General features: G+C 44.8%; 1 protein-coding gene and 1 long non-coding RNA gene across 5 annotated transcripts in view; one reads left to right on the forward strand and one right to left on the reverse strand.

The window, feature by feature from the left end:
• Positions 1–3,752, reverse strand: part of LPAR1 (lysophosphatidic acid receptor 1) — a 167,798-nt gene extending 164,046 nt beyond the window's left edge. The window contains exon 1 of one of the 4 annotated variants that reach the window (XM_061426474.1): positions 3,665–3,752. The gene's annotated coding sequence lies outside the window, so the exon portion shown is untranslated. Of the gene's footprint in view, positions 1–2,570; positions 2,659–2,965; positions 3,053–3,664 lie in introns of those variants that run through there. The other 3 variants (XM_061426475.1, XM_061426476.1, XM_061426477.1) reach the window with 3 other exon arrangements.
• Positions 3,753–4,557: 805 nt separating this feature from the next.
• Positions 4,558–10,009, forward strand: LOC133253153 (uncharacterized). Its single transcript, XR_009738210.1, has 3 exons — positions 4,558–4,647; positions 6,285–6,381; positions 9,305–10,009. It is a non-coding gene; the product is annotated as an uncharacterized LOC133253153 (long non-coding RNA).
• The last annotated feature ends 1,502 nt before the right edge of the window (positions 10,010–11,511 follow it).

Consider the following 11,511-nt stretch of genomic DNA (forward strand, 5'->3'; position numbering starts at 1 on the left):
ACATCATTTTCATCTTCACGCTCCTCTGTGAAGTCCTTCCCAGAGCCAGAATTCAGTTTTCCCTTCCCTGGCATGCCAAGGTTCTTAGACTCTACAGCTGCCACCTAGTTATGCAACCCAGTTGCTATATACTGGAAGTTGGCTGTATTTTTTCCCTCTGTACTGCAGCTCTTTCTAGAGCCTTTTTCTCATCCTTGTCTCTGCCACTGTCAAAGGAATTCAGTAACTACTTATTCAATTAAAATATCCTCCTTTTCTCCCAACTCTCCAAGGCATCCATAATAGCTCTCCATGACATAGTTAAATAACACGCTATGGATTGGGAAGGTAACGTGATACGTAAAAATTAGAAACCAAACAAGATGCTGAGTTAGCAAGGCCAGAGCAAGCTTTCAGACTTTAAACCAAGTTTTACGGTATCACAATTCACTTAAAATAGATCATGTCCCTCAAACGTGTATCCATACAGGTACCAAAAACAAAGAAAACAGGCCACACATCAAGCACAGATATAAAATCGTGACCTCAAACAAAATTTAGGTCTTTATTTGCTGGACACTTAAAGCTTCCCAGTGAAAAATGATACCATATACTCCACACAGGTTGCAGCTTCCCTGACTGAGCATCTGAAATAAGATTCTTGGGCCTAAAAATCATGAACTTCAGACTGACCGCCATTATGTATCAAAAAGGCTTACCAAGTAAGAGTTTTACTTTCTTTGAATTTTTCAGTAGGTCTTAACAGAATAGATTCAGTAAAAATTTGCAAAGTTTATGGTAAAGTCTTTTTTTCTTAAACTACTTTTCAGAAAAGGTTAGCTTCAAATAAAAATAGATGTTTTAAACTGCAGGTGTTGAAAAGGGTGGCCACTTACATTCCCATGTCTGATATCTTTCCCCATCACTTGCAGGGATTCTGAGATCCACTGAGTGCCCACAGCCGAGTGCTACTGCTCATCTCCAGACAATGATGCAAATGGGAAATTGGTCAGGTCAGACTGGGAACTCCAGGTCAATTTTATGGTTAAGTAGGCTCACCCACTTTAAATAAAATGGGTAATGGAAGACTGACTGGAGTGGGAAGGGAGCAGGTATTACTGATGTCCTTGTGGATGAGAAAAACAAAAAACAGAGGAAAATCAACTCCTAGCTGTTTTTTCCCGTCCTCCTGGCATCTCCCACTGCTGGTTTTCTTACACCTTCTCAGCCTGCTTGCCCTCCCCCGTACCTCCCAGACTAACGGTTTATACTTCTCTTTACTCACTTCCTACTGTTCTAAGATGGGATAACCACCCTCCAGTTTCTAGTTATCGCAAGGAGCTGGAAGGAACAGCAAAGATGATCAAACGCTTCCATTTTCCAGATGAGGACACAGGCAGGGAGAAGGACTAGTTTACCCAACTGGCTAAGGTCGCACCGCTAGGGGGCGTGGTGTGCCTGTGGCTTATTGTGATAACCCAGTCCTCCCGCTGGTCCTTCAGCCTGATCTTCCTGCCACACACTACCTCTTTCTCTGGCTACTTGGCTTCTTTATCCTCAAATTAAACCGTATCAAGAAAAACGCAGTCTTAATAATGGTGATCGTCATTCACAATTTTGCATTTGGGACAAATATTCTCCAGTCTCCCTGAATTGGAGAATCAAGGGCAGAAACAACCGGATGACATGTGTGTTAACACAATTTAGTTCCGTCCAAATAAGCATAACTCCAGTACACACCCTTTTTCCTTGGGGCTCTACTACTCTTTATCTGTCAAGGAAATCGTTTCTTAGGAGAAGGAACTTTGCAGGTTTTCCAGTGCAGTCTCTCTATAACCGGAATTGAAAGCTTTGAATCATAGACCTCCTGCTTCACGGTTATACGTAGGCTGGGCAAATGACACTTAAGCAAATAGGTGAAAAACTCGGACTGTTAAAGCCTGAAGGAATAGAGAATTTTGCTCTCCTAACTGCAGTTACCTGTTTCAAGATTCATGTTTGTAAATATGTGTTTATTCCAATAGAAAACAATGCGTTCACAGTGAAACTTTAACAAGCCAGCGCTCACTGGAAACCCACGTTTACAAAAACTCCATAGATTTCAACAAAAAGGAAAAGAAAGAGAAGTAGCAGCAGAGAGCAGGAATCTCAGGCCCCAGACTGAAGGCAGCAACAAGTCCTGGATACCGTCATTCTTACACATCGAAGTCCAAATGGCAGCAAAGAAAAAATGGTTAAGTCCATTCACGACAAACTCGTCCTACACACACACACACACACACACACACAAGGAGCCCGTCGATTTCAAAACCACCAACTCAAAGCCAGGTCCCTCCCTTGCTTTAGACTTCCCAGTTACTTGATAAACGTGTTTATTAGGCGGGTGAGCAGAAACTTAAGCTTAAAGTCCTCAGCCGGGAGAGACTGCTGAGTAGGGGTGAGAAGCAAGTGGTGCGGGAACCCGGCGCTGCGGGGCGCGAGGACCCCCGGCGGCCCAAGTCCACCCGGACACGGCTTGGGGAGGACGTCGAGCGCCCCCCGCCTGCCTTCTTGTGCCCCCACCCAGTCCCAGGTAAGCGGGGACCACCTACGTGTCACTTGGGCGGGTCCCGATCGCAGGCACAGAGCACAGCGTGGGCCCCGGAGCGCGCTGGGGACCGGAGGGCGGGGGCCCCGGGCGGCTGCCGCAACTGCTCTCCCGGGGCTCGGTCAATTGGTTGGGGAGGCCGTCAGCGCCTCGCTCCTACAGGCTGGCCCGCGGGCATAGACAACCACCCACACCCGGCACAGGCGCGCGCGTATACACACACACACACACACACACACACACACACGCACGCACGCACGCACGCACCCACAGCCACAAAGCGCGTCTGCCGCCGGGAAGCGCGATCCCGGGGCGCCCTTTGGCCGCAGAAGGGACCCGGCGGCCGCAGGCTCGGCGCTCAGAGGGTACCGTCTTCCCGCGCCGCGCCCGCGCCTTTACCTGCGCCCGCCGCCGCCTCGCGTCCGGCTCCCGCCGCCCCCAGGCTGGCCTCAGGCTGAGCGGTCAATCCCCGCAGCCCCCGCCCCGCGGCCCGCCGAGCCCGGCCCTCCGCCCGCCCCTCGGCCGTCGCCGGGAGCGGGGCCGCCCCCTGCGCCCACCCCGCCGGGGTCCCGAGCGCGGCCGGGAGGCCGGGAAGGGCTCAGCAGCGCGGGGACCCTGGCCGCCCGACAACGGGCGGGCTCCGCTGGGGGACAGGGGCGTCGCGGCTCGGGGAGCGTCTGCCGCCGCTCCGCCTGGAGTGCTCCGGCTTTGGCGCGCTGGCAGGGGCGGCGGGGGAGGGGGCGCCGAGGGAGGGCCACGGGAGCCGCGCCGACGCCGGCCTCCTTCTTCCTCCGCCTCCTTCTTTTCTGCTGGCTCCACGTAGCACAAGTCAGCAAGTCCTGCACCTCCCGACTCCCTCCCCCTGGCTCATTCCCTTACCTGGCGCGACGCCCCCCGAGCCCCGACCCTCGGCGCTCCTCCTCCCCCATTCAGTTGCTGGACTTCCAGCCTCGTCTGCAGAGCGGGGGCGGAGGGTAGCTCAAGCCTCCCATTCATGATATTCCCAGCGCCCCCCCACCCGGAGAGAACCCACCCGGGGCCCGAGACCCTAGGGCCTTCAACTCCATCTCCCCATCCCGCACCCGCTCCCGCGCTCACCTCTGCGACCGGCAGCTTGCGGGACTCGGGTGGCCACCCCCACACGTTGCATTTTCATTTTGTCGCTCTTTTCTTCCCACTTGAAAAGCTCTGGAAGACATCGCCGGGCCCGCGGAACCCCTAACGTCTGGCCTCTCGCGTAGTGCAGTGTCCAAACTTTCCAGCAGGCACAGCTCTCCCAGCGCAGCTTTTAACTCGAAGCTGCGAAGAACGCGGAGTCAATTTTGCTGCCGGAAAGGTGCACACGTTTCCATTTCTGAGTTTGCGACTGACTGGGTCTGCAGACCAAAGCAAATGTATGACTGTGCTCCCCTAGTTCTCCATATCCATGATTATACATTTCTCTTCCGCTTTCCCAGTCTGCACTTGCACTTCGCCAAGCCAAGTACAAACTATCAATTTTAGAAGAGTAATTAAGGGCGGGGAATACACACCTGAAGATGTGGGCGGGAGCGGTGCGGGACTGAGGCCTGGGGATCCTTCTCCGGAAAGAGGCAGCCGGAGAAACTCGCCCGGGTTCTGAACACCTCCCAGTCCACGGCGGGGGGCGGCCACAGGGAGGACGCGAGTGCTCTCCTGCCGCGCCACCCCTACCATCTACCACCCTTGGCTTCCAGGAGTGTTGGCAGTTCTCTGCCTCTGGCTTCACTGCTAAAGCCGCAGCACAACAGAAGTAGCTGCTTACTAGTAAACACTGCAGACTCTGGCCTGAAACGGCACGTGGGGGCCACGCCAAGGAACTTTGGCAGGGCTGATCCAACTACCTGTAAGAAAGACAGGCAGAACCGCGAGGGAGGGCTGCGTTGGTGCCGGTCACTCGGTAACCTAGGGCTTTGCAGAAAAGAGAGGTCACTGGAAACCGCAGCGAGTGGGGAGAGGAAGACTTCTTGGAAGGCATGAGAACTTCTCAAGCTTCCAGTGAGGTATAGCTTCGAAGAGAATATGACCACCTCCCCCAAGTGACTGACTGCTGAGAACCTTGGGTGAGTTGGTCTCGTGGTTTTCACAGGATGCTCAAGGCTAAAAACCAAGCTGCTCGTCAATTACTATCTGAGGCTGTTTCCTTTTTCAAACAATGCATCAAATCCCCTTTGTTAAAAAATCAGCTTTAAATGACTGCCTTTTCCCCTTTCCTACCAATTTATAATTTCTTTTATAATAGATAATGTGAAAAATTAGAGATTTTAATACATGCAGAGTGCTAGTATGTTCATTTACAACATGCAGAAAGTATATAAAAACTCTTACCACACGAACAATGAGAGCTGATCTTAAACTCTAATATACATCAGGACGAATAGGAAAATATCCGCTATATAATCTAAGTATAATACAAAGTACATATTGGTAAGAAAAGAAAGAATATACTTGAAAAGGACTTTTGTTTTCAACTATCCAGTTCAGTTCAGTTCAGTTCAGTGGCTCAGTCGTGTCAGACTCTTTGCGACCCCATGAATTGCAGCACGCCAGGCCTCCCTGTCCATCACCAACTCCCAAAGTTCACTCAAACTCACGTCCATCAAGTTGGTGATGCCATCCAGCCATCTCATCCTCTGTTGTCCCCTTTTCCTCCTGCCCCCAATCCCTCCCAGCATCAGAGTCTTTTCCAATGAGTCAACTCTCCCCATGAGGTGGCCAAAGTACTGGAGTTTCTCAGCTTTAGCATCATTCCTTCCAAAGAACACCCAGGGCTGATCTCCTTTAGAATGGACTGGTTGGATCTCCTTGCAGTCCAAGGGACTCTCAAGAGTCTTCTCCAACACCACAGTTCAAAAGCATCAATTCTTCAGCGCTCAGCCTTCTTCACAGTCCAACTCTCACATCCATACATGACCACTGGAAAAACCATAGCCTTGACTAGATGGACTTTTGTTGGCAAAGCAACGTCTCTGCTTTTGAATATGCTAAATAGGTTGGTCATAACTTTCCTTCCAAGGAGTAAGCGTCTTTTAATTTCATGGCTGCAATCACCATCTGCAGTGATTTTGGAGCCCAAAAAAACAAAGTCTGACACTGTTTCTACTGTTTCCCCATCTATTTCCCATGAAGTGATGGGACCAGATGCCATGATCTTTGTTTTCTGAATGTTGAGCTTGAAGCCAACTTTTCACTCTCCTCTTTCACTGTCATCAAGAGGCTTTTTAGTTCCTCTTCACTTTCTGCCATAAGGGTGGTGTCATCTTTATATCTGAGGTTATTGATATTTCTTCCTGGCAATCTTGATTCCAGCTTGTGCTTCTTCCAGCCCAGCATTTCTCATGATGTACTCTGCAATATAGCTCTACCCGACTCAGAAAACTCACTTAGCTAATTTTCTTGTCTTTCTACTACACACTCAGTATTTACTTTTGGGTTTCTCAATACTAAAACTTCTATATTTAGTAAAAAGAATACTTTAAAATTTTATTGAATTTTATTAAAAATACTTATATTAATGTAGCAGTAAATAGTATCAAATAATCATTTAATTAATTTACAAGTTAATTATTTCTATGTTTAGGCCTTCCTCATAAATCAAAGGTAAAGTGTGAATGAGTTTCTTTTGAGCCCTCAGCTTGAATGTTTCCAATATTTTTTTCCAATATATATATTTATTTCACCTCTAATATATTTATTTCAGGAATATGGCTGCTTCTGCTTTGACTGCATATTAACTGACCAAACTGCTCTCTGGTCCTTTCTAACATCAAATGAGGAATTCTGTCCACACAAGATGAGTATACAAGAGTTCCAATTTATTTGCTTTAAAAATTTTTATTTCCTCTTTATTGGCCTAGCAAAGTACAAGGTCAGCCTGGACAGACTTGTCTCCCTGACATGTGCAGGCCTGCCTGAAGGAGACTGCTCTGCACCCAGGTTTCGTTCAATAACTTTAAAATCAACTCTAGGTTGTATGCCCATGTGTAAACAGAGAGAGAAAATGAAATACAATACAGAATCCAGTTCATTACAGAGGTTAATCCATCAAAATAAGTACTACATTTCAAACAAGTCAGTTTTCTTATCTGTAAAATGGGATGATAATAATAATAATTCAGTCTACTTTATTGGGTTCCACACTGCCTTTATCAAAGTAAGATAATATATTTGAACAGACTTCAGACACAAAAGTAGATGATGTGATTTCAACAGAGATGCAGAAGGATATCTTGATTATACTCTCTTTAATGTTTTTATCTGTCTGTGGCCCTCTTGCCATTCAAACTGATTCCCTTTATTGGATGGGCAACTTAATGCTTTTTGTCCTAACCTTTCTCTCTTATCCTTTGCCGAGCAATGTTTCTCTAGATCTGTTTCTTCAAATGACTTCAGCAGAGTCAGAGACCCAAAGACAGTGGTGCTGTCAAACATGAGAAAAAATATTTTTAGCAAAATGAAGAGAATCAGAGTGGGGAATACTTCCAGAATGGTTTACGTTAATATCTTAGAGGGTAACAGTAGACTTTGTCAGGTTATTGCTGTTATCTAGTGGTCCAAGGACTATAATTTGCAAAGCATTTAGGACTGAAACACTGGCTGTCACTACTTTGGGCTCTGTTATTTGTTCAGAGGGGGCTACTATCATGCCAGTTCCCTCTGCCTCCCCACATTTCTTCTGTCTGGCAAAAAGCCTTTGAAATTTTTTTACTAGAGAGTAATCAAAACTATCAGCAAAAAAGATCTGTTGGAAACTTTCCCTCCAGTCTGTGAATGTAGAAAGTATATTCTGGTGAAACAATACCCTGAGAATTCAGCCTGCTTGGGGAAGTTTTTCAGGTGCCTCTCAGACAGGGGTTTCTTCCTTTTTAAAATGGTATATTTATGCCTCTTCTGGTGCTTTTCCCCTTGACCAGAAAGAAATCATTCTCCTTCGGAAACCTTTCTATTTGAAAAGGCCAGTGGCAGAGGAGGGTGAGGCAGCCCAATGTAGTAACAATAAATAAAACTCTTCAGGGTAGTGGCGACATCAGGAGACTCTAGGAATGGGGACTAGAAGGTGGGCTTGTGTGTGCAGCAGTCCTGCGTGAGGACCAGACTGCAGTGAAATGAGAGCCCTAAACAGAGTCTCTCTCTGCTCACCATTTTCTTATCACCTATTTCTGCATGAATAATCTGGGTAATGTCTGAAATAGATCAAGGTCAAACAATCTTTTTCTTGTAGTCTCCTTCATGCAAATTAAAAGCTTTTGATCTAAAATGATGTGGTGGTTGGGGGTGGGGGGGAATGAAGAAGAAAATATATATGTGTATTATATATATAATTTCAGAGTTAAAAATAGACCTAAATATAAAAAAAAAATCATACAAAGGGTCACAAAACAAAAAGTTAGTTCTATAAAGCAGTAATAAAATAAGTGGATTTATAGGTGGCACCACTGGTAAAGAGTCTGCCTGCCAATGCAGGAGGTGTAAGAGACATGGGTTTGATCCCTAGGTCAGGAAGATCCCCTGGTGGAGGGCATGGCAACCCTGGCATGGCAAGTCCAGCATTCTTGCCTGGAGAATCCCATGGACAGAGGAGCTTGGCAGGCTACAGTCCATAGGGTTGCAGAGTCAGACACAACTGATGCGACTTAGCGCACACACACAGTAAGCTGATAGTGGGAAAAGAGAAAAAAGAAACAAGACTATGATTAAGATCATAATCATACTTTTGCCATCATATCATGGTAAATAAATGGGGAAACAATGGAAACAGTGAAAGGCTTTATTTTCTTGGTCTCCAAAAATCACCATGGATGGTGACAGCAGCCATGAAATTAAAAAGATGATTGCTTTTTGGAAGGAAAACTATGACAAACCTAGACAGCGTACTAAAAAGCAAAGACATCACTTGCCAACAAAGGTCCATATAGTCAAAGCTATGGTTTTTCCAGTAGTCATGTATAGATGTGAGAGTTGGACCATATAAAAGGCTGAGCACCAAAGAACTGATGCTTTTGAACTGTGGTGCTAGAAAAGACTCTTGAGAGTCCCTTGAACTGCAAGGAGATCAAACCAGTCAATCCTAAAGGAAATCAACCCTGAATAATCATTGGAAGGACTGATGCTGAAGCTGAAGCTCCAATACTTTAGTCACTTGATGCGAAGAGCCGACTCATTGGAAGAGTGTTGCTGGGAAAGATTGAAGGCATGAGGAGAAGGGGGTGACAGAGGATAAGATGGTTGGATGGCATCACTGACTGAGTGGACATGACCTTAAGCAAATTTGGGGAGATAGTGGAGGACAGGGAAGCCTGGCATGCTGCAGCCCATGGGGTCACAAAGAGATGGACACAACTTAGCAACTGAACGACAACAACAGCAGTACACATTGTAACAGAAGTGAAGTGAAGTGAAGTAGCTCAGTGAAGTGAAGTGAAGTCGCTCAGTCGTGTCCAACTCTGTGCGACCCCATGGACTGTAGCCCACCAGGCTCCTCCATCCATGGGATTCTCCAGGCAAGAATACTGGAGTGGGGTGCCATTTCCTTCTCCATTGTAACAGAGGTAACTACAGTATCCATTCTTGCCTTTTAGGACACCAGCTAGATTAGATTTCCAGCCTCTTTTGCAGTTAATTAAGCCCACATACCTGAGTTATCTCCTGTAGAACTTGAGCAAAAGAGACTTCTGTGGAGTCTAGGATTACCAAAGACTCTTCTTATGTGTGCTCCCTCAGGTTCTCTGTCCTTTCTGTTGATGAGGATGGTGATGCCCATGCAAACCTTGGAAGCCACCAATCAAAGATGGCAGGCAGCCAAACTCCTGATGCTTGTATGTCCACATGGAGCCTCTCTACCAACCTGAACATCTCTCTGGATTTTCATATGAAAAAAATTTTTTTTTGTTCTTTGAGACACTATATTTGAGAACTCTGTTACCTTGGCTTAACTGATATACATATATGTATATGAATAAAATACATATATGTATAAAAATGTCTATGAATATATATATAGACATAGACATATATATTATACATAGACATTTTTACTATAATCCCAGGGGTTCAATGATACCCTGTAACCTAGACTGTGGCTTGATCTGAGAAAAGGAGAGATTTCTGATGACCTGCCCTCTGGAGTGGGCATTTGTCAGAAGCGGGCACATTAGAGATGTTACAAACTCTAATGTACAAACTCTTTGTACAAACTCTACCTCAAAGCACTGGTTACATTTAACTGAATGCCTCTGCCAATCAGCCTGACTTCTCTGACGACATTAACTCTGCCAGAAGATGAGGCAGAGTAAATTCCACAGATTAAATGGTAATTATGGACATTAATGGAAGACTAGTCAGCAATATCAGGACCAGACTCCTGATATACACAACAATATGGATGAATCTCAAAAACACGCTGAATAAAATTAGACAGATCCATAACAGTGCCTGCTGTACAATTTCATTTCTATGAAGTTCCTGAACAGGTGAAACTCATCTGTGATGTCTGAAACAGAACAATGGTTGCCAAGGGACTGGGGATTGACAGAAGAGGCACACAAGGAAATTTCCTGGGGTAGGAGAACTATCCTATATCTTGCTTTCTGTGGTGGTAACACGGGTGTACTAAGTGTACAAACTCATTGAACTGAACATTTAATGTTGATGCAACTGATTATTTGTAAATTATACCCAAATAATATACTTTAAAACACAAGTATAATTATCTGGCTATATCCATACAATGGTATTTCTAAGGCAAACTGTTATGGAATAATACTCAGCCACCACATACATCCTCTGGGGGCTACTGTTGTGAATGAACATATATAAACACTATGACATCCTAGACAATGATTGTACTCCTATAAAAAACCGAGATAAACTATACACATGTCCTAAGAAAAATTAACTTTATAATAAGTCAGGATAAATAATAAGTTCCTACTATATAGCACAGAGAACTATATTCAATATCTGATAATAACCTATTGATATTTGGCAAAACTAATTCAATTTGTAAAGTTTAAAAATAAAATAAAATTAAAAAAATAAATAAACAGATATACAGTATATCTGTGATATTAAAATTTTATGGGGAGAAGAGTGATTTGGAAAATTCTCCAAAAAATTCCCTTAGCAGGGAAATCACAAAAAAATTCTTTTTGAAGGTTGAAAAATGCTGTTCTCGAGAAAGCTGTTTTTGATGACTGGTCTCTTCATAATGTATTTTTTAATATATTTTATTTGATTATTAAAATTTGAGTCAAATGGAAAAAAAAAAAAGATATGTATATGTATAATTGAATCAGTAGTATACAGCAGTAGGAGAAGGCAATGGCAACCCACTCCAGTACGCTTTCCTGGAAAATCCCATGGATGGAGGAGCCTGGTAGGCTGCAGTCCATGGGGTTGCTAAGTGTCAGACACGACTGAGCGACTTCACTTTCACATTTCACTTTCATGCACTGGAGAAGGAAATGACAACCCACTCCAGTGTTCTTGCCTGGAGAATCCCAGGGATGGGGGAGCCTGGTGGGCTGCCGTCTATGGGGTCGCACAGAGTCGGACATGACTGAAGCGACTTAGCAGCAGCAGCAGCAGCAGCATCGGTATACACCAGTATCTTACACAACAGTGTAAATCAACTATACTTCAATTTTAAAAGTTTTTAAATAATAAGTCAGTAGATTATTCCTATGTATGAAGCCTGTGATTTTCCATGGCTACTATTCTAATTTTATATAACCATAAAATATATAATTAATAGCATGTATCTTCTGGCTTTAGTAAATATAATAATTATATGACCAAACAATTGACCAAATATGACCAAAATTTTGAGATTTTTATTCTACAATTTCTTCTTCCTGTAGTTCCACTTTCCTTCTCTCACTGTCGAATCGTGTGTTCTGTGCTCATTGCTCAGGAAAATATGTAACAAA

The sequence above is a fragment of the Bos javanicus genome, chromosome 8 (genome assembly GCF_032452875.1).
Source record: "Bos javanicus breed banteng chromosome 8, ARS-OSU_banteng_1.0, whole genome shotgun sequence".
Classification (NCBI taxonomy): domain Eukaryota; kingdom Metazoa; phylum Chordata; class Mammalia; order Artiodactyla; family Bovidae; genus Bos; species Bos javanicus.